The sequence below is a fragment of the Phyllostomus discolor genome, chromosome 7 (assembly GCF_004126475.2).
Source record: "Phyllostomus discolor isolate MPI-MPIP mPhyDis1 chromosome 7, mPhyDis1.pri.v3, whole genome shotgun sequence".
NCBI classification, from domain to species: Eukaryota; Metazoa; Chordata; class Mammalia; order Chiroptera; family Phyllostomidae; genus Phyllostomus; species Phyllostomus discolor.
Genome location: NC_040909.2, coordinates 99,393,739 through 99,418,167, shown reverse-complemented (window position 1 = coordinate 99,418,167; position 24,429 = coordinate 99,393,739). Strand labels below are relative to the sequence as shown.

Below are 24,429 nucleotides of genomic sequence, written 5' to 3'. Positions count from 1 at the left end.
TGTTTTGTTCTGTCTTTTCCTCTGGTATTCCAATTATCCATATGCTGCATGTTTTAAAATTCTTTCACAGTTTTTGAATGCTTTGTTATGGGTGCTTTTTTAAATTCTTTATTCTTTTCTTTCACATTTCCATTTGGCAAGTTCCATTGAAGTACCTTTAAGCTCACTCATTCTTCTTTTTGCTCTCTTGGGCCTATAGATGAACACGTCAAAAGCAATTTTGTTTCTGTTACACAGTTTTTTTTAATTTTTAGTATTTCTTTTGATTCTTTCTTAGAGTTTTTATCTCTCTGTTGACACTATGCATCTGTTCTTCCATGTTGTGTATGTTTTCCATCAGAGCTGTTCATATAATCATCATGGTTATTTTAAATGCCCTGTCTTATAATTCCACAGTGAGTGTCATATTGGACTCTGGTTTTATGCTTGCTTTGTTTAGTCAGGCTGTTTTTCCTATTGATTATTAGGATAATTTTGCACAGTTTCAGCTTTTACACTTATTTTTATGGTTCCTCACTGCTTTGAATTGTAAAGATTGTCTATGTGGGGTGGGGGGAGGGTTGGATAAATATTCTGCTCAAGTAATGAAGTACTTAGCATAGGAAGTCCTGGGTTAAGACTTTTACTTTGCTTTGATATATATTAAATAACATAAAATCATCTAAAAATATATCTTTAAATGGGATGTTATCTTTTACCTGGTCCTTGATTTAGTTGTGGAGCTTTCTTTCTTTGGTCTCAGGTTGTTATTGAGCTAGATTTCCTTTTGTGAATTTTTCTCTCTTAGGAAATAGCAGAAATTCCCTAAACATTTTGAAATTGCATTTCAGTTATTTTTCTGATTTTTTAGAAGCATGTGATAATTCCCTGGTGATTTTCTTAATTACAGTAATAATTGTAATAGTAGCATCTAGCAGTAACTGGATGTTTGGCATGTTATCAGGTTCTTTGCAGAGCCCTTCATATATATTAAGGCAATGTGATGGTTTTCTTCTCAATAAATAGAGTAACTTAAATTTTGAATACATCCAGAAGAAGAAAAGTCTTTTATTAAGTCTTTCATTGATGTTGTTGATGTAAATATCTTAGATTTTTCCCTGGCTGAGGCCAGGGGCTAACAGAAGATAGGGAAGGGTCTTTGTTAGATCCAGGCACTTCCCACTGCCTGCCTGGGACCAAGTGGCTCCCATAGCCTGAGACTTGTCATCTGGACACTTAAAGCACTAAGGGAATCTAAAAGTTGCTTTTATATTATACTTAATAATGACATACTTGATAACTTCATAGGATAATATGAATACTTAAACACAGTCCTAGTTTAGAGAAGGAACCAGCCCACTGCCTGGAGATACTAGCAATGCAGGACATTATACTCTATAAATCCTCCCATAGAAAACTCAATGGCCTGTATTTACTTCTTTCTGGTGTTATAGAAGTTATGTATCCTTTTATAATGCAGAGACAGTTCTTTGGGGATGAAGAGTTATGCATGCTCATTAACAAAAGAATGTGTACCACAGCATGTACTGCATGCTAAACCCAAGGCTTATGACCCCATTGTCCACATGAGTGGCAAGCATAACTTCTCCATTGTGGTGGCGAATGAGAGGATGAAGAGATAATGGTGATAATGAAAGGATAATTTAAATGTTCTTGCTCTGTACTTTGGTTAAATATTCAGATACATTTCAAATTAACATGTTTCTTCAAAGGTTTGAATCCAAGTGTGATCAAAGCATTACCTTTTTGCTTTAAAACATTTCCTATATTTTGAAATGGAGGATACCTTTGGTACCGTGTCTTGGAGTTGGCAAAGCCCTTTGCCCTGGCCAGGAACCTTGAGTGTTGGTTTTAAGTCTTTCATTCTAAAGGGACGCTAGATTGTTTTTCTTGGTCTTTCTACACTGATTTCCCCCCTGACTCTGTTGGCAAGTATATTAGCATAATCTTTGCCAGAAGACTGTTACTTGGTCAGCTGTTCCCTATAGTCCTTTTCAGTTCAGAAGAATGAAGTAGTGGGACAGATGAGGTCACTTTAATGTCGGAATCTTCCTGATAATTATTATTTTTAAAAAGTCAGGACCTATGTGTCATTTACCAGTATGATCAATGTATATATTGTGTGAAGATCTGATTCATGAGAATATCATGGAAATTGGTTCATTGGTTATATGTACATGAAAAGAGCTCATGTAAACAGAAAATAATTTGTGAAGAAAAAATGACTTAAGGAAAGCAATGAATGCTCAGAACTATGTCTTTGGGAAACCTAGTCAGCAAAGAGAAATAGTATATTATTTTTACACATAGTGTTTAAAAGAAATCAAAGCCATGAAAATTTAGACTCAAATTAAGCAAAATAAATTACCAGATAATTTACAATAGCATATTGTCTTAGATCAGAGTCCTTAGAAGTCGAACTTCTGTGCAGGACCTCCCAGGGGAGACTTGAAGGGAACAGGAAAGCAAGACAGGGGAGGGAGGAAGCCGAGGAGGTCAGGGGGTGATCTCAGGCAGAACCTCCCAGAAGGTGGGTTTCAACCTAATCCTGCAGAAGAACTTTGGAATCTGAATTACATTTACATGGGTTGAAAGTTCATCCTCTCTCACCCCATAATCACTGGCTGACAGTCACAGGGTGTATGGGAAGTTCATGGACCCTCAGGCTCTTCCCACATTCTGCACCTGCAGCAAAGTGACCCCAGCAGCCTGAGGGATGTCCTCTGAAGAGCTGTAGGCCTGGCCATAGAAGGTACCAGATTAAAATTTCAGGGGTGGGGTGCATGCAGGGATGGCATAAAGGAATAGAGGGGGGGATTCAACATTGTTCGCTATGCAGATGATCCTAAATTACTTAAGAGTAATATGAAAAGCATATATGAAAATTCAATAAGGATATTTCAAATCTGTATAATTCTTCAGATTAAAGAAAAAAAGTCAAAGCAACTCTATCAGGCATCCTTGTTTGTTGTTTTGTTCTTAATCACATAACAAACAAATAAAACCAGCTGTTCATTGAGTACCTACTGCAGGTCAGGAACTGCACTGGGCATTGTAAGTGCATTAATTAAGTCTTTGATCCATTTTGGGGAGGGCAAGGACTAAACAGATACAATGGTGTGCCAAAAATGATTGTTGAATAAGCAAATGAATGAGTGTACCATATCGAATTAAACATAGGCTGGCTGTCTGTACACTTGTACTCTGTTTATTGCATTAAAATTGAATTAGTAAGTAGCTGACTTAAGACATAAGTGTATGTCTGTGTGACTCTAAAGCCCCGCGTGTTAATATACTCTTGTACACTACCTTTCCAAAACAAAAACAAATTAAACCCCTCAAATCTCTGTTTCCCAAATAATAATGATAACTCTCTGCACTTGAACAGCACTATGCAGTTCACACAGACTTTCACATTCATTGTCCCCATTGATCTTCGCCACCACCCAGTGAGTTATAACACCCTCCTTTCAAATTAGGCCACTAATGTTCAGAGAAGTTAGATATCTTACTCAAGGTCACAGAGTCAGAAAACAGTAGGGCTAATGCCAAAGACAGCCCTCCTGATTCCGAGTCCAGTGCTCTTTCCAAAATTGGAAGTTTTTATTATGATTTCCTTTTTTGTACATTGAGTTTCCCTGAATGATTCAAAATAGGTATTTGGTAGAACTGTGTCATTTCAGGGTTTTTAGTCAATACACATTTTCTAAGCTGAGTTCTATGAAGTTACATTAAAATGAAGGACTTCCTGATCCCCAAGGTGCATATTCAATCTCTGTGGTTTCTCAGATATATGTAGCTTTATGAGGATGGCCTTAGGGTTCATTTTAAATCACCTTTACAATAATTTTGCTAATTAAAAAATGAAAAGGTTAGGGAGTAAGAGAAACAATGGAGAGTATTTTTGTTAGTTTATTTTTGTTGTTGTTGTTCTTCTTTTAAAGATCAAGAGCTGAAAAAAAGATTTTTATTCTACATACTTGTTCCATAAAAGGGATATATTTTTCTTTTAGTTTCACTTCAAGAAGACAGCACCTTAATTAAACTCCAGTGGGCCAGTTTAATTAAAAAATGTCAGTCAGATCCTCACAAGGGGACCAGCTATCCATGAAGCATACCGTCTGCTTCCTTTGTGATTACTCAGAAATCTCTGACCCCACACTCACCACGACAGCCCCTGGCGGCAGTGGGAAGGTCTGGGGAGTGTGTGCTGCTGAAGAAGACTGGGCCTTTGGTGGGCCGGTGAGCCAGGTGGGACACAATAAAGGAGAGACACTGGGTGGATCACCAGACCCCCGATTTTGAACATTCAGAGATTTAGAGACTTTCTTTTTTCTCACGGTACGAATTCATCATCATATTTTCTATTCACATCACCAAGAAGATAACTAAGAATTTAGCCCCTCTTTCATCATTGTTCTACTTCCTGTCCCCCTGCTTTCCTTTCTCTGATCTGACTGGAGGCTCAGACCCCAGTTTTGTGTATATCTGAGAGCCTTCTAGTAGCTACTTCAGCCTGTACCCAGATACCCCTGTCAGCAAGGAAGCCAGCTCCCTAGGTCAAGAGAGTGGTGAGGCATGTATGAATCATGGTGCACAGAGGGCCTACTGTGGTCATTCCCTCTTCTACATGCTTTAAATATGTGATATTATTTAATGTCTGCTTTATTATTTTATGCAGATGTGGAAATGGAAGCTTAGAGAAATTCAGTGATTTCCCCTAAAATTAAAAACCAAGCATATGGAGAAGCTAGGAACTGACCTGCAAAGCTGTCCATGATCTGAAACGTTTCCAACTAGACTTGATTCTCAGCTATCTCTTCTTTATTTATGAAAGTAGCTTTATTGTTTAATCTGATTGTATAAACATTACATGCTTATTTTAAAAATCCAATATGTAATAGTTCATTGTATGGGTGGTTCATAGTTCTTCTATTTTGTTTTGTTTGTTTTTGCCCCAAGAGACAATTCTATAATAAATGCTTTTATTACATCTGATTTCATATTGGTGCTTTTATTTCTATGAGATAGGTTTCCTGGAGGTAAGGGTTTGAGGTGGAAGAGTATGTGCCTTTTTTATTTTCATAGTTATCTCCAGTTGCCCTGCCAAAGCAGTTTGTAGGACATGATTATGCTTTTATCTTATCAGGGCTTGTCATAATTTCCTTTCTTATAAGACTTCATAGCAGACAATTAATTTAAAACAAACTAAGTTCACGTTACTTTTAACTTCAGAAAGCGTCATTTATAAGATCAGATTTAAGATGCAGTTGACGATTATAAATTGTTTTGATGAATTATCATACTGTCTACATTTAAAATAAGGAATCTTTTTAATTACAGAAAAAAATCAGACATACATTAGAATGGACATAATGTGTTCCCATTGACGTTCACAAACTCTGACTATCCCTTATCAAATGTGCTATACGTGTTTTAGCCCTGGATTGGGTACAGATAAGAATCCATAGGATTGAATTGAAAACAAATTACCAGAGATAGTTTGTGTACTTGTGTATACCCCTACTGAATTTGTGGTTTACTTAACACTCACAGAAGTTCCACAGATTTTCCTTACTGGGAATTTGGATAGCACATTGTTACACAGCAAATCAAGATGGGCACTTTCGTATGGAAACTGCCCTGATGGTGCATCACGATAGTATCATAGGACTTCAGAGGCAGAACTGTTAGGCCAATGGTTCCTCTGTGTACTGTATAGAGTCCCTGTGACTCAGGTCTTTCTTGATGGGATGACATGCTACAATGTTATCTCATTTAGTGCTTTGCTGAAAACCTATTTCCAAAATGTCTTTCATAATGTTCAAATTTTTAAAAAGAGTAAGACATTTATTTAAATTTACTTAAAAGACCACTGATTCAGGGCTAATGCTTGTATAGTTTATTAATCAAATTGTATTTAGCAGGGAAAAAAAGCCAGCTACAATTCACTTACAATTGAGATTTCACTCTATTTTAACGTTATTTTAATGAGCTACAGATTTGAATGTGGGCTTTGTTCATCTGTTGCTTCCGCTCAATTGCAGCTTTACCCTAAGAAGACACAAGACAGATTGATCGGGCTTCCAGTCATTGTAAGGCTTAAATGAAGTGAACAGGGCCTTATGTTTCTAAACCAAATGAGAGGATTAAGGCAAAAAGAAAAAGAAGGGGAAAAATTTTAAGTTCTCCTCCCCCCCAAAATACTCTATAAATCCTTTAAATCATCTGTTTGCTATTTTTAAATTTGCTACTATAGTTTCCCACTTTTCCTAGGACAGCATCAGAAGATGACATCATAAAAATGAAAATCAAAAACATCTCATTTTTTAAACACAATCTCAATGCAAAAGCAAAACATTTTAATTATGTTAGATTTTCTTTGGTAGGTATTATTGCTATGTGCACATTTAAAAAGCTATTTATCATCTAATACTTCGTTAAAAATCATGCCACATTTTAGATGATTTGTTTAGATGGAAACAAAATTTGTTTGAATTAAAGTGATTTTGTGGCTTATATTATAACCGTATTTTCAACACTGCATATGTTTTGGAAGTTCTCTGAGGGGCTATCTAAGGTCTGGCGAGCAGATACTGGACAGGTTTGGGCTGCTCTTGTTTTTCATTTTCAAGGGTGGCCTAGAGAGGCCATAGATTCCAAATGAAGTTTTCCATTGCATCTATATGATAGCTGTGATGCTGAAGATGAGGAAAGAGCTTCACATTCAGAAAATGGAACTTACAGAGTGGTCTTCTTAAAGCTGTGGGAAACTTTGGCCAGTTTTATTACACAAGGAATTAATCATAGTTTCTAACTTTCATAACTTTCTGACAACCAGAAAGCATGTATGTCCCATTATGTTATTTTTTAAATTACAAATGGTTTATATTAAATGCAGGTTCCATAAGTTATATTTTAGGTAAGAACAGCTTCTGATTAATGATAATCATATTTTATGAACAAACATTCTTGGTGGAATAATTCCTATTTCTAATGCTATACATTACAAATATGAGTTTTTAAATCACCCTTCATCTATATTTTTATGCTCATTTTGCTTAAAGTGAGATGGAACTATTTTAGCTTTTCCTGAGAGCTTGTTGCTTATTATATTTCATTTTACTTTATTTTGCAAAGTAAAAGTATCCTATTGGGCAAACTGCATACATTGTTATCTAGTGAAAGCACATTAATGTTTGAACAACTCTTTACATGAGGAAAAAGTTATATTTAATCTAACAGGTTAGCTGATGCACATTATCAGTAAAAGCAAAATTAAAAAGCCTTTTATTTTAAGTTTTTTCTTTGAATTCATGAAAAAGTCTCCTTAGGCTGTCATGGACTGATACCAAAATCATTAAAAAATTTCCAAATAGAAACTTAAGGACTGGCAGGAAAGTCCGCTGGCCCATAATTCTGCACATGTGAATTTAGGAAAATTTAAGATTGTGTGCTTCGAGAAAAAATATATTCTCTGACTTAGATGTTCAACTTAAATTGTTAAGTATATTTGTGCTTCAGAAAATGGCAAATTCTACCTATAATACAGATGTAAATGGTCCCCTATCTGGAAGGGTGTGGATGACAAGAGCAGAAAGAGAAAACTCCTTCCCCATTTGGAGGGGTCCAGAGCCTAAGCACAGGCTTCGCACCCAAAGGCCAGAGGAAGAGGGTGCCAAGTCATGATGCAGAGAGAGGAGCTGGTGACCTCAGCACACACAGGAAAGGAGGAGCAGAGACTGGAGCAACAACAAACCAAAAACAATTATTAAGTACACCAGGCAGATGATAACAGGGAGACCTGAACATATTTTATTATGAAATACTTCAAACATGCAGAAAACTCTAAAAAATAATAACACACAAGTATCATGTTGATAATAGGGTAGATGTGGTAACACCAAAAAACATATAAAATAAAATATAAAAACTAAAGTATTAAAAAAAAGAAGTAGAGAAACACTGTATCTATGTGATTCTGGCTGGGCAAAGCACAGTATTTGCTTAGAGGTTTTAACAGCCAGGACAGATGTTTATGTTGTACTGGAGCTGGTTGTACAACTTGGTGAACAACAGAGTTGTTTATAATTTCAGTGACAGTGGGTTTTGTTGTGTTGTTTGTTAGCTAAAGTTAATGTTGAAGTTTTAATACATTTTCTGTAAAAAATAAAACAACCACAAAGCAAAAATATTCAAGAAAGTTGAGATTGACTTTACAGGTAAAGAACCAACTAAGCATTACAAAACAAAATTAAACTGAGTAAATATTTAAGATCTTAATAGCTTTATGCAAGGATGCATGGATTGGGCAACATCTCATCTAGCAAATAGGAAGGACCTCCAAAGAGTTGTACAAAATGAAAGGCTTTTATAGGCAGAAAGAGGTAGGACAAGGAAGTTACACTAGCAAAGAGCTGATTGTGGCAATGCCACCTTTCTTTAGGGGACAGCGGAAACTGTAATTATATTAGTTATTAAGTCTTGGTTTGGTGATGTGGGGCTTAGCATAAATGACTCCATTTGGGGCCTGTTGTCTTGTTTTTAACTTAAGCAGGATTGAGTGTTTTTCTATAGCTTGCTATTGGTGGTTATATGTGATTGTAATATTTTAGATTTCAATTTTCTGGTTTATTTTAGAGAATAGATTTTTGTTTAAAGGAAAAAGGTTTATTTATATATTTAATTTTCAATAAACTTGGAAGTAATTTACAGATTAAATCCAAAATATAATTGCTATAATTCAAACTTTGCTAAAAGTATTGCTGAAAAACTATATAACACTTTTATTATACAGAGACTAATTAATACTAGTTATTAATTATGATAAACTTTAAATTATATCTACATATAATTTTATAATTATATAGTTTAAAGGGATATTTTCATAACAACTCTATATTTGTTTAACTAATATGTCTTTTAAAATATGCAACCCTGGCTGGTGTAGCTCAGTGGATTGAGCACCAGTCTGCAAACCAAAATGTCACAGGTTTGATTCCTAGTCAGGGCACATGCTTGGATTGTGGGCCAGGTCCCCAGTGGGGAGCATGTGAGAGGCAGCCACACATTGATGTTTCTCTCCCTTTCTTTCTTCCTTGCCCTCTCTAAAAATAAATAAATAAAATCTTAAAAATAAAATAAAATAAAATATGCACATGACATACATTTTGGCTTCAGACAAAGAAGCATGAATTAACATTATTTAATGACATGCAACCAGTTTTAAAGAGCTCAATTTCTTTTTGATGGCATGTGTGTACAATCACTGTGTGGATGTTTTTACATTGCTTTAAACATCACCATTTTCTCTGAATATTCTGTGTATCTAAGTAACCATGATTGTGGTTCATTTCACTTAATGGCCATTCATATAAAATTAAAGCTTTGAGAATATTATTATTTGCTTCAGCTAATATCAGTTATAGTACTCTTGTATAGGATGGCTGATATTTTTCAATAACAGAGATTTTCTCAGTCTCTTGACTTTTTCATTTTATTATGTTGTTCCTTTCACTGAAAAAAAAAAGCTCATAATAAGTTCAAGGTGAAGTTTTCCAGCTCAAAGCTCTAAGTCAGTTTTCATGAAAACAATTGGCAACAACCATCTTTGACATCATCCCTTTGTTCATTCAACTTTGCGTTCTGTTGTGTAAATGACTATACCTGTGTGTTTTTAAAAATCGCTATTTCTAATGGGCACATTAAAAAATCCTTAGGTAGTCAATGCTTTTCTGCAAATAAATGTAAAGTGGGTTATTGTGCTTTAGATTAAAGGCCAGTAAGGCAGACAAAAGGGACACCATTGCAAATTAAACCATAAAGGTCTGAAGTATTATTAAGAGATTCACAGATACTATGTTCCAATCAGGCTCAATAAGGACTGAATTCCTATTATGTTTCTTAAGCCTCCAGAAAAGACATGGGAAGGGACCCAAAGTTAAAGTCGTCAAATAAAAAGCACTTAGGCCAAGAGCACATGAATGTATGACTGGGTAATGGGCCTTTCATCTTTGAAATAAAAACAGTTCAGTTCAATTGGAACTGAAGGTTCCCCCTTTGAGAAAGTTTATTTTAATGAGTTTCCATTTTATGCGTGGGCTGCTCTTTAATCCAGGCTGTTCCATTGAAGTCTTACCCAATGAAGACGCAAGACAGATTGTCCAAGCTTGCGGCTATTGTTAGGGGTTGATGAAGTGTATGGGCCCTTATGGTTGATAACAGAAGTAGATGGTCAAAGCCAATAAATAAAACTTTAACTCTAATTGTTGGGTGCCTTACGCTGAAAAGGTTCCATTAGCATGGATCTCCGGTTTCGAACGACTTGTGAACCCAAAGGCAGCTTGTAGCTCTGTCACACAGACTGAGTCACTTGGGCAAGCAGCAATGTCAACTCAGTTTGGCTTTTCAAATTATAGACTTCTTTTTAGAAATAAACACTGTTAATATCTTGACAGACAATTGACAATATATGGATCTGCTGCATATAGATTTGTCACAAAAGTGGTTTAAGGAGTAGCTTGTGCATTGTTTTGTGGGATCTTAATAATGTAAACTTTAGAATTAACCATTTGGTATATATTAAGTAGTTGTGATTTGAATATGTGTGGGAAGAAGGATATTTTGTGAACAACGTTAGTCACAGTATCATCTCATCATTATAAATGTTGGTTACCCATCCAAGTAACATTCGTGTGCTCTCTCCAAATTTGTACTCCTCTAAACCCACTTAATCCAATGTTGGGGGTGACAGATATAGTAGCTGTATACTCACAGTTGTCTTAAAACCTACCAAACCCATTTGTCATAAGTTTAAGTTCCTTACAAATATGCCCGTGACCTCAAAATTAAACATCACTAACTTAGCACTTCAGAAGCCACTGAACCTCATGACTATTTAAATCACAATTTTTGTAGCACAATAGATGGAACCTTGGTGGCCTTAAAGGACTAACCCCAACATCGTTGTCTTGATACTGGAATATAAGTTAGGTCCTTGAGGGAAGTCTACCTCATGTTTAACTTTCCTGTTACCCTGAGAAAAATCCATCCCTGATATATTTGAGGCAGAAATACGAATGGCTGCCACTAGCCCAGCCATTTGTTCATGTGGCTCAAATTTGACTAGTCTACAGGGGACCTTGCATGCCTGGAATGAACCACTCCTCCCCCAGGAAGCTTCATCAAACTCTCCCACATCCCAAACAACCCCCATTGGATGACTTCAGACCTGGATGTGAGCATAATGCCCGCATTATGGAAAAACAGAGCAGGATCCTAGAATTATGGCTGAATAGGTTATTCTCTCCTCTCCTCTATTTTGTATTAAAATCTATGTGAATAAAGTGACTAACAAGAATCATAATGAGAAAAGGAGGAAATGAAAGAAGGTGGGTTAGGAAGCCTAATGAGGGAAGGCAGAATAAAATGTTGTTTGATAATTTATGTAAATTATCCAGTGGGTGTCCTTTTCTGTCCTTTTTCCCCTTTGAAAAATACAACATACAGTTTATAATCATGTTCAAAGTTAGTGATTTCCCATCTCTTCTTTAATAAGATTATTTATAATTATTTTATAGCCTCAGTATATTTCAGACTTTTAAAATAATTTTCCAGATTTTTCTTTTTCAGAAAGGACAATTTAAGTATTATAATTCCCACTTTTTTTTCTTGGAAGAGTAGCAGAAATCCCAATTTCTACCAAATTTCAAGGTAGACACATTGGAAAGAAACAAAGGTGCTTCTAGAATCCTAGCCTGTAATTCATTGGTTGGAGGCCTTGGGGGCCATCAGGGTCTCTGGTCTTCTACTGAAGCTCCCTATTCCCTCCTCCCTAGGCTTGTTGTTTTAATTGTTGGAATTCCCAAACAAGGAGTGTGGGCAGCTTTATTCATGCATAAGGAGAAAGGATTCTATGCCTTTCTACAGGACATCGCTTCTCTGTATCATTAGATCACATGTATGTTTAAGATATGATTAAGTATTGAGTTTATCCTGTTGGCTTTTTCTAACCTTTAAAAAAATCTCATCATTATTGTATGCAGCTATACGTCCTTGGAGTAAGTAGGGTGATGGGGACATCAGTCTTCATACAGTGTGTGACACAGAACCAGAAATGGGGTGCTGTCATGTCCAGATCTGTCTATCACTGAGGAATGGCCATAGACTTCCTGATCAGTTCTGACAAGTCACTGACAGTTTGCAGGGGAAGCACATATGTGACAAAGGGCAAGCAGAGGTTACATGTGTCAGCAAGAACCCTCTGATTCTGGCTACAAGGAGTCAAGTTACTGGCAACTCTGGTATTTGGATGCTCTTGGTTTTCTTTTTAAATGTGGCTTCAGAAAATCACAGGTGCTCCTTCTTCCAGATACAGTTTTCTGCTGGTTTAGTCAGTGGCTAAATGGCAGGTCACACTGGTTTGAATGCTAATATGTTCTTGGTCTTTCTGCCACTTTGTTTATGAATTTACACACATTTTATTAACATAATTGTGGATTCTGGGTGGTGAGGGGTAAATTGATATTACATAAAGAACCACAAGTGAACAACTGAATTGTTCACTTCAATTTCAGTGAAACAACTGAATTGTTTTCATATCATGTTTAGCATAAAAATCATCACCTCTGGCTCCACTTTGAGTCTTAAAGTGTTAATGTCTGTACTTTACACAGATGAGACAGAGGCTGTGTAGCTTAGTGGTTAAGAGCTTGAATGCTGAAGTCAGATCTCATGGATTTGAGTTCAGGATCCAGTTAAGATTGGGTTGTGTTGAGCACTCTACTTAGTATTTCTGGGAGTCAGTGTCCTTATCTGTAAAGTGGGAATGACGAGAACTCCTGCCTCCTCATCTCGTGCGGAGGTTACTACCTGCTAAGTGTTTAGAGCAGGTCTGGTATGTGATAAGTGCTATATAAGTGTTTGCAGTTATCACTAAATTGTGTTGCTGAATTTTTATATAGCTGATATGCAATTTTTATGAAATAGCATACTATAAAAAGGATCCATGACTTTATAATTTGATAAACTTTGGTAAAATTTGGGCCATTATTCCTTGAAAATGTTTTTGCCTCCCCCTTTCCCATTTCTCATTCTGGAATTCCAATTACTTGTATGGATCAGACTGCTTTATATTGGCCCACAGGTCATTACATCTCTTTTATTTATTTTTTAATCCTTTATCTGTTTTTTTTTCTTCCTTTTGGATAGTTTCTACTTCTATTTCTCCAATTTGACTGATCTTTTCTTATATAGTATCTAATCTAATCTGCTGTTGATCTCATCCAGTGTAGTTTTATTTGATATTTTATTTTCCATCTCTAAAATTCCTATTTTTGTATTTCCTATTTTTAAATTTATGTTTTCTTGAACAAATGAAGCATGTTTTTATTTACCACTTTATCATCCTTATCTGCTAATGTTCTCTCTCTTTCTCATTTTTGGAGGCCTATTTTATTGATTGTTTTTCTATATTTTCCCACTTCTTTGCATGCCTGATAGCTTTTATTGCATGCTGGACATTGAGGATTTTATTTGTGCATGCTGAACTTTTTATTTCTTTTAATAGCGTCAGGCTTTGTTCTGGATACAATTAAGCTTCTCGGTATCAATATGATTACTTGGAAACTTGCTTTTAATTTGTAACGTTGGGTCCTCAAACATATCATTTCACAAATCTCATACAATATACTGATAATTTTTTGATGGTACTATGTATTAATTAATTAATTCACTAATTAGCTTTCTATCCATTCATTCAACTAATGTTTTATTGAATTTATCTGATATGGTAAAGATGAAAAAGAATCCTCATGGAACTTATAGTTAGGAGAGAAGACCAATATAGACATAAAATATTTTCAGGCAGTGAAATGCACTGATAATATAATATGCAAACTACTGTAGAATCTGCTGGTATTTACTTTCTCATGTGTATACAATGAATCGTCAACCAAAGTGTACTCTCTTGTAATTAAATGTCTTTTCTCTCATTATTCTCTCTTGGCCTCACAAAGTTTTTAATTTTTTTATTATTGTAATTTCATAAGGAGGAAAATATATCTACTTTTATAAAAATTCAAGCATTTATTCCACAAATACATCTTGGCTGGCTATAATGTGCCAGTTCATAGCTGGAGCCACAACAATGAGCAAAACAAAGTCCTTTCAAAATGCAAATTCAAAAGGCACAATCAAGTGGCTTTAATATATACCATATTACAAAATTATGACTCTATATTTATGTTCCTCCTTTTAAGTGACATGATGATTCTAGCATTGAGTTAATGGCAGAAAACTTGCCCTTGGGCAGACCAGCTTGTTTCCTGTTCTGAGCTCCAGATTATAAGTACTACTGAAAAAAGCTAGTTCCAGAGCGGTGTTTTAAAAAAGGATTGCTGATGTATTCATATTTTTGTCTGTGAGAGTGCTATTTTTGTAGAAACAAATTGGATTCCTTTATTTTTAGAGTTTTAGGATATGAATTTCAAGAAGATTCTTAATTGCAAAAGAAAAGTCGGGCTAAGAGCAACTACTACAAATGCTACTACTACTGCTCCTGCTGCTGGTTATGATTTCCTGAATTGCCGACATCTGCCCATGCTCTGTGAAGTTCTTTACTTAATCTCTTTTCATCCTCAAAAGAATCCTATGAGCTGTAGGGTAATAATAAGTATGGGAGAAAAAAGTGAGGGTGTCCATAAAAACATTTTTTAAGTATTTCTGAAAATGAGACATAGTCACCAAGACAAAAATAATTTTAAATCTGCATTATCAAAAGGACTATAATAAGACTATTAGTACATGCTACATTGCACATTGTAAATTGCAATTAGCATTGTTGATTTGATGACTGGGTAGATGGCTTTCTGAGCAAGCCTTATTTGGAAGATTCAAATGAAATTCTACATTCTTTTCTTGGCATATTGCAAGAATATTTGGAATTTAAAATACCCCTCCCAATAGTGCCTTCTTAGTATCTCTGCCTTACTGAACAGCAAATGCCCCACTCAGTTAGCTTTCCAAAGAACTAACTGACAGTTGAGAATGCACATTCTGTCCTCTGTCAATAGACATGCATGTGAGGATCCTTTGGCTTCCTTCTGTATGACGGGGGCTCCTTTCTAAGAGTGACAGATGACAATATCAACACTGGGCAGCAGCCAGTCTTTCATGACCCCTCACCCTCTCTTAGTGCCACCATGCATCCCTTACAGGGAGCGGAGGTGATGGGCTGCCCTGCATTGACTGGTGCCAGAATGGTGGGGCCACTGATCTGGACACTGGTAGGTTTACTGTGCAGCTGTGAAGTCATTTGCACTCAGCTGTGAAGTGTGTAAAGATAGAGAGTTAGTATGCAGTGGTTCTGCTGTTCAAGAAGTTGTAGCAGATCTCTCTACATCTTTCATACATATACATTATGTACATTTACATAAGTATATAATAAATTAATATACATGAAATCATATATTACTTATATTTTACAAAGGTCTCCCTCCCCTCACTGCCCAGCATATACCCATGTACATCTCTCTATTTCCAGATATTCTTTTGTAGTGAATTATAAAAATGGCCTCATCTCATTTTTTGTATGTATTGATCAATAAACCTTTTTCAGAACTCTTGAGTGAATGATTGGTGAGACTACAGAGAATTTTACTTTGACTTTGGATTTTAAATCTTTAGCAAAACAAGTTATAGTCCAAGAAATTTTTTTAAAAAATGAGTTAACAAATGTTAATGTTTTTGTGATATGGTATACTAGCATGACTTGGCAATAAGTGGCTACCCAAGAGAGCCCTGCCATTTTAGTCACTGCGGAGACTTTTTATTTAAAGTGACAGTGAACTTCAAACCCAGTGATTGACTTCGTGTTGTAAGTCACCTTTGCAGTAGACTCTGCTGAATTTTTAAACAGCTGTAATCTGATCGAATTTGTGAAGTCTCTGTTCATTCAAAACAGAGGAAGAGAGTCCTCTTCAGCACCAAATAAACACAAGTCAGTTTACATTTTTGCCTAGAAAAGAACTTTCACCTGGAGATGACATCAGAAAGCTGACTGATGAGTCAATCGTCAGGAGAATGTGGCTTGGATTCAAACATATTGAAATAGATAATAGACTCTGGAATTTGGGAAACACTGTTGGCTTGGTTATTCATTTTTGTTGGCCTGTAGGGACCCTCAAAACTAAATGGAAATGTACTCCATTAAGGCTGAAACTATTTTAGTAGAGCTCTCAGGCTTTTATTTTCTCTCTTGAAGGTTTGTTTGGTGCATATAGGTTGCATTGCATATGAATTTGGGTTCTTCAAGTGTAGGTTCTAAATGCATACTGTGTTATTTTTTACAGCTGAATCAGTCATGGTTTCTAATACACATTCTCATTTTGTGAGTTACTAGATGGCTTAAGTAGATAGATTGCTCAATTCCATCTTTGATAGCAACGTAAATACCTTCTTAAAAGAAAACATATTTCTGATATCAATCTTTGCTTTCTTTTCTAGAAGGCTTACTATGTACCAATGAGGCAGTACTATTATTGTGACTCAAAGAGGTAAGGCACATGTGCAGTGTAAATAGCCAAGACAGGTGTAACTCATGTCTTCCATGTGAGCCTCTTCACACAAGTGATGCTGGAGAGCCCTGTGTCAAACAACACCTTGGTTTATGTGTTATTTTAGTATTTTAATAGGGAATGAGCCCTGGCTGGTGTGGCTCAGTGGATTGAGTGCCAGCCTACGAACCAAAGGGTCATGGGTTTGATTCCTAGTCAAGGCACATGCCTGGGGTACTGGCCAGGTCCCAGTGGAGAGAGTGCAAGAGGCAAGCCACACATTGATGTTTCTCTCCCTCTCTCCATCCCTTTCCCTTTCTAAAAATAAATAAATAAAATCTTTTAAAAAAAGAATACATCATACAAAAATAATATTTTAATAGGGGATGAGATGGGCCTAATTTGATCCTATTGATAAGAATACTAGAGCTGTTATTTAGGATAAAAACTAATTTCTATTATCCTGAGGAAACCAAGATTTCTTGCTGAAACTTGCTTACCAGAAACTAACTAAATTAAGGAAACTTTCATAATTTCTAAACTTTTGACAACTACTTCTATTTCATTAGAATTAAGATCTTGATAACCATAGTTAGAAGAATGGGAAGTCACATACCTACATTACTAACAATTTCTCAGTTAGCATATGGGAAGCATGATTGTTTGGGGAATAACTCTTTTCCTAGCTTGAATATACAGGAGCTCCTAAATTAAGATTCCCCCTTATACTCATTACTAGCCTGTTTTACTCAGAGTCCCAAAGTCAATTTTACCATGAACTCTAAATTGAGCTTTACCTTCACAGTCTAAAATGGCCTTCAGTGAGGTTAAGTTTACAGCTAAATAGGGAATATACTTTTTTCAAATACAGTTCTACTGAATATATTTTCAGAAAGAAATAAATGTTATTATAAACTTACAATCTACTAGAATTTAATAAGAAGAATTCTTAGTACTGTTTTCTTTCTAGAAAAGTATTTTCAAATAGGTATTTGATATAAAAGTAGCTTTATATAAATAAATTTAAGACCATCTTTAGACCTCCTGGGTTATAATAACCTGTTGGAGTTCAGAATGCATATATATATATATATATATATATATATATATATACACACACACACACAAACACATATATATATATCTCACCATGTGTATATATATACATCATTTTGTGTATATATTTATGATGTACATGATGTGTGAGTGTGTGTGTGTGTGCGTGTGTGTGTATATATATCTCACCATGTTAAAGGCTCCAAAAATCAAAGTGCCATGTTTCTGATTTTTATTGTTCTTGCTGAATTGTTCTGTATTATCTTGATACTTTCTAGCATTTTCAGCACAATTATTAAAACAGTTATAGTGGCTCTAAAGGAATGTAATTTGAAAGGAAAGATGGCTTGTACTGGATGAAGTTCTTAATTAATCTTTCACTGTTAAATTGTTCAAAATTAATCAAGTATATTGCCTATAAGAAGGCAACTACACTTTACATATCTCAGTATTATCATCATCAAGCCATATATTAAAAGTTAATTTCTGATTTAAAAGTGTACTTTAACTACAAAACCATCAATCCTAAATAATTCCATTACAAAAAAAATCTTATAACACCAAAGAACATGATATAGTACTTTGTGCTTAACATTTGAAATTTATTTTTGGCGTGAGCTTTGCAGCATCAAATTAGGATATACATTTTTATAAAATAATCTCCTTTGGAAAATACCATTTATTCACTCATTGATTCATTCATTTATTCAACACATATTCATTGAAAAAAGTTAGGTTTCTGGCATTGAGAATAATGCCAGTACATTTTGTCTGTGAAGTGCAATTGCAATTTTCCGGTGTATAAGGAAACAATAAACAACCCAAATTCTAATCACATTTGTAGATAAATGTCCATGGGGCTGTTTGAGAAAATTATGGAGAGGTGATTTTCCCCTCCCGAATTGTTCTGAATTACGCAAGCTATACTTTCCACTGGTTCTCAGTGTTTTTACCACCCTAATGCACCAGAATGACAAGACACAGCCCGCCAGACACACTTGATCCCTAGGGTAAGTGCTTCTTAACTGGAGGAAGGAAGTCACTTGTCCCTTTGCTGGAACTGGAGATGAATAAAAGACTCCCTGGATGTCTGCCCCATTCCCAGGTTGAGAATCACCAGTAAGTGTGATTATGCTTAATTACTGAGCAGACCACAGAGATAAATGCCTGAATATATCCAATGCAAAGTCCATATGGTCCTTATACAGTCAGTAGGACCAGATAAGTTTAGTTGATTATTTTCCCATTAAATTAACCTGTTGTGTGATTCAATCAGTTAACTAGATGTTTTCAGGTCGCACAGATGTAATCTATCTTAACATAAATATATTATTTGATTGGATAGTTTGTTAAGGTATGATTGTAATTAGGACCATTTTAAGGTAAATGTGGTCATACGTACCTCAAAGCCAGAATAGCATGAAATATTGTATTTCATTGAATGCAAGGGTCAAGAGTCAAGTCTAAGATGCTTTAATGCTGGAGTACTCTTGGTCTTACCAAAGATGTCAGCAGCTGCCACCTGGCTGGCAGAGATTGTAAGAAGCTATTTCAAAAGGATAAGAGGTAAAAAAAAAGTGCTATTCTTAGAATTAATCAAATAGAGTACTTTTTTTAAAAAAGCTTTATGTTCTGATATATACTATATTCTTAAACCTATATGTAAAACACATAAAAAGGTACATATCAAGAAAGACTTGAGTTACTCAGATAAGGGGTATTATATGACTCCAAGGGGAAACTTGCGGGGATGATTAAGATCTGTCTGTGGAACTTACAGGCATTAGTCATCTACCAGAATGCCTTCTGAAAGGGTATCCTGAAATACCAGGTTGAGTGAATGACTTGAAATTGGATAAAATCTTTTCTGTGTTGGGCTAGCCATATAATCCAGTGGGATGTTGCATGAGTAGAATGGATAAGCTACTTTATGTCACTACATAAGGAACTCAAACAAATAACTTTAAAACATTTCTTCATGTTTAGGATTATCTTGGCCTTGCCTTTTCTTTAAAATAGAAGTGATTCTCTGCGAGTTAACAGGTCATATCCCTAAACACCTAGTTTGAGTTAACCTTTCTAATGCTTTCTCCCTTATTAGGAACATAGAAAGGAAAATTCAGAAAACAAAAGGGAACAGCACAAGACAAATTTCACGATTTCCCTGGTTTGTCTAGTCTCCTATGAGGACTTTATTGATTGCCTACACTATTAATTTTAGAAAACCACTTTGAGAAGTCAGCAAACCAAATGTTAAAGAATTAAGATGAGCTTCTTCCATAGACAAAGTCTTCTCCTGTAATTTGGAATGAGATGTTGGACTATTAACTAAAATGCTTCTTTCAAAAGGCAGACTATTGCATTATTAGTTCAATCTGCCCTGTTTCCCAAATATGCACTCTTGCTGTAAACATAACAGAACTAGACTAAAACGATCGTATGTGCCAATGTGCTTTCTCAGTGTTCATATACTCTCTTCCCTCTCTGAAACACAGAGCTTGTCAAACAGCCCCTGTTTCTATTATGTGCTGTGGGATGTGCTGCATTCTCTTCTTCACCCCGTCAACTGCACAGGTTTCTCATGCTTCTTCCTTGAGACAGGGGGTTTGTCCTGATGGCCTAGCTGCTACTTAGGTTTTCCTCTTTTTTTTTTTTTTTGTATAGTCTTGATTACGAGTTAAAGGTATCACCACATTGTATTTGCATAAAAGGAAAAAATAAACAAGTATGCAAGATTTGAACAGTTTTATAAAAACAGTGAGTATCATGATGCAGGAAATTTTTCTGTGCTTCTGTTACATAGGTGAGCAATTCATGCAAATCAACGTAATTTGTCTTAGAAAGTAGATGATTGTTTTTCTCCTTGTGAATAGGGAATATCTTTTATTTTGTCCAAAAATACATTCTTACCTTATATTTTGGAACAGAATAAAAATGGGAAAAGGACAGAATTTTGCATTGTTGAAAGCAGTGGGAAACACAAGGCTCCCAGCTCTTTCACAAGCCCCTTTCAGCCCATCTCCAGCACGGTGACATTGCTGCAGACAGGGTTTGTCACCCATAAATTTACAGCTTATTCCAGTCTCTTTATAAATTGACTAAATTTTTGAAAGAAAAAATATATATAGGTGTATAAAATACCCAGTTACAGGTTGTGTTCTATTTAGCCCTTGATTGAAACGTATTGCTCCTCAGTATCTTTTAGCTATGAAAATTATAATATGGAACAGAGATTAGAATGAAATTATCATGGCTAGAAGGCATTTACTCAGTGGTGGCAGCCACATAAACCTGAGTCCTGAGAATGATGATAATGCATTAGGTTCTGCATGCCCGATATTATTGCCGTACATTATGTATGTTTCATTTATACTATTTCGCACACACCAGCAACGCTGACAGATAGGTAATTACTCTCTGCGCCAATGAACAGTTATCAGCACCACCGCTGTTTATTGCTGGAATGAAGTGCGTTTGTCAGTCAAGGTCACTTGTTTGTGTGTCCTCTTTAATAGTTCCTTCACAGTTGTTGAACTTTGCACGCCGTTCTTATTACAGGGTTCCTGGAGGTTACTTTATTGCATAATGCGTTTCTTGTGTTATCAAAGTCACTTGTATTTATCACTTTAATTGATAAACAACTAAGTTGCAGGAAGCAGAACTAAAGATGTGAAAGAACATATTTTGCTAGTCAGCTGAGCCCACTAGGTATTCAGTAATGAATGACCTCACAAAGGTGCGATCAGCACAAACCCTCTTAGGTGGGGATACCCTGCCAGCCTGAGCTAGTGAAATTTCATCTTATAATGTTAGCCTTAATTTCAGCCACTGATGGATATGGACACAATTCCATAACTACTATAGCCTTAACACTTGCACTCTCTTAGAAGTATTTTTCTTTGTTCGTTTCTTGTCCAGTGCAGAGTTATTTTCAGGCTTAGTATTTTCATCCTTATATAATGGGCTAAATCCATTTGGGTTGATTTTAAGCCAGTTGTGTTTATTTTTTTTTTAGATGTGTGCCATTAAACCTCCCCTTTCCATAAGAGATGTTATCAGTCTAATGGTGGTTATCACGGTTGTGTGAAGCCCCGGTCTTGTTCCAAAATGAACATTACATGGTGCATTTCTGAGAGTTCAAATAAATTCAGTGCCATTGTGTCCATCCTATGCAGCCTGTAATTTCATCTGTTATAAAATAAAGAAAATGGTTGATCTTTTTATTTTCATTTGTTAGCCACAATGCTTTTTTAGCAACTGGAATAATCTCTGGGATACAATAATTTACCCTGTCAAAATAACTGGAGCTATTTCCTTAAGCCTGTGATCAGCTTGAGTTTGTGTGTTGGGAGATTTATACTACCATTGCTTATTACCAAAGAAACAGTTAGAAAGGATTTATGGTGGCACACATTATGTGTGTGTCTGGAATTTTTGTGCATTTAACTTCTCTCCTTGCCTTTCTCTGTTTTTTTGCCTCCCTTAACATTATTGTCAAATAGAGAGAATATCTATACCTACTATTAAATGCAAATTTTATTCAGGCATTTAAGCAGAATCACATTCATTCATTAAACCAATGATTCTTTTATTTGGAAAAATATATCAGCACATGGTAATATCATACCCTGTTTACAAGGGACTGTAGTTCCCCATCGGTGCAAAAGTTTACTATTTCATTATTAAAGGATTAAACTCTGGCAAAAGGTGCCTGGTGACCGTGAATGTTTTAGTTAATTTGATTATACCCATAAAGAAAGAATTTAATTCCATAGCAGCCACAGGGTCGTATGCCTGACAGTGTGGTTCCAACGCATTACAGGTCTGCTCTTGTCTTGGGAGGGACTGAAATCGCCATTTGGGTGAGGCGTGGAGGAAGAGATGAGCAGCTCGGCTCACTGGTGAACTCAGGGTAACACCATGCCTCAACGTTTGCAAAACGCTTCCTTTTCTTAGTTCTTAGTTACCAGAGTGTTACAAAGAAAGGGTTTTGATCTCATGTAGATCGCATAGCATTAATTACCCTGACACTAATTAAACTGCATCAAACAAATACCACCGTGTTCCTCAGGGGGACAACAGAAGGCAGTTTAAAATAATTACTGGAGCTTCATGCATGTGTGATGTTTTCATTACTCTTAGGACACAGCGAAAGAGATTTGATATCATTAAAATAGCCACCCTTTAGTGATTGCAGTAACAACAGAAAAAGTGACTAAAATTTCCTTGGAGCATATTGATGTCTAAATAGTAGTGCCTTAATGCTTGAGAATGGTAAGTTTTCCTTAAGAATTGCAAGTCTGTGAAGCAGGAACAGGTGTGCCAGTTCACATTCTGGTATGATTATGTATTAGCTTATGTTTGTCAGACCATTTCATTAACCACCCACAGCTATCACATATACATATACTTTGTTCTTTCTGAACCATGAAATGAAATGCATATATCTTCACTAATGCTTGCTATCAATGTAAATGAGAAAAATAAGCTTATTACCAATCACGGCTGCTGTGAAGCCCACACCTCTGTATATTTACAGGTAATAAACATCTTTTCGTAAGCAGGACACAATATGTATTGAGTTCTTCCTATAATAAGAAATGGTGATCTTGTCCTACTTTTGCATTAACGGATGGTACTTCTCATACATATTCAGCCACAATGCAATAGGATCATTTTGAAGCAGGCTTCTACTCTCAAAACTGGAGGTGGTCATAATGTTTGAGATCTTTTGTCATTCTGGAGGTAAGCAAACCTTCCTGGTCACAGAGAATGGGCTTTTTTTTGCAACTGGACAAGTGCACTGAGTCAGTAGCCATTGTTGCAGGGATTATAGATGGCTTCTGTGAGAACAGCTGTTAGGAGGGACTGATGTAAACATTGCTAGATCCTAGCTAAATGGAGAAGTGAACGCGATCAAGAGAGCCTTGGATGGTTACAGTGACTGGGAATTAGACATTTGATTCTTGGTTCAGGTGTACGTGTGCATGTTCATGCATGTGTACCTGTGAGCCTGTGTACATGTGTGCATGCATGTGCCCCCATACATGCATGCATTCATGTGTGCATGGTAGAGTATATGTATTTTCCCCTCTTGTCTGCTTTGTACATACACACATTGCCCGGTCTATGGTCTTTACTTCACAAGGTCACTTACCTTGTTCATTTCAGTGACATACGAGCAGTAGGAATCAAGTTGCCTGGGTTCCAGCACCAGGTGCCAGCCATCCTCCCTGAAAGATGTGAATTAAAACGGGAGAGTGGTCATTTCCAGATTTATGCAACTCATATTTCACCCACTGAATGATTCTTTGAATGTGATTATTGAGTGGTTCTATGTATGCAGTGCTGCATATTATAAGCCTTTTATTTTATTTCTTTACTTTTCTATGAAAGCAATAAATTATGCATTATAAGGGTTTTCCAGTGATTTTTAAAGAAAATTAAAGTAATACCAGCTATTTTAGGAAATTCTTGTTTAGGAAAATAACACTGAATTAAGTGTTTTATAATTGTCATACTAAGTGAAAAATGGATCAAAACTGATTGTAGAAGAATAAAATTGATCTTGTAAAAATTTGGTGGGTCCAGAAAACATGCAAAAAATATACTTTTGTTCCTCTATAGCCAGATGGTTTGTCCTATTTTAAGCCAATAGTATCTTCATACATATTTCTTGAATACCATTGGTTTTAGCTGGAAGACAGTGACTACTATTAGAATTTTCCTTATTCCTGGATGATCTAAACTATATTTTTGGAACAGTTGGATGATCATATTGGATGATCATACCAAGAAAAATTTTCATTACACTTAGCTC

General features: G+C 35.8%; 1 protein-coding gene and 1 long non-coding RNA gene across 2 annotated transcripts in view; both read left to right on the top strand.

Moving 5' to 3' along the window:
* Positions 1-24,429, top strand: part of LOC114514660 (cytochrome P450 7B1) — a 162,691-nt gene that overhangs the window by 53,045 nt on the left and 85,217 nt on the right. The window lies entirely within an intron of this gene.
* LOC118501721 lies at positions 9,069-15,969 on the top strand. The gene is made up of 2 exons (XR_004904365.1): positions 9,069-12,543; positions 12,576-15,969. It is a non-coding gene; the product is annotated as an uncharacterized LOC118501721 (long non-coding RNA).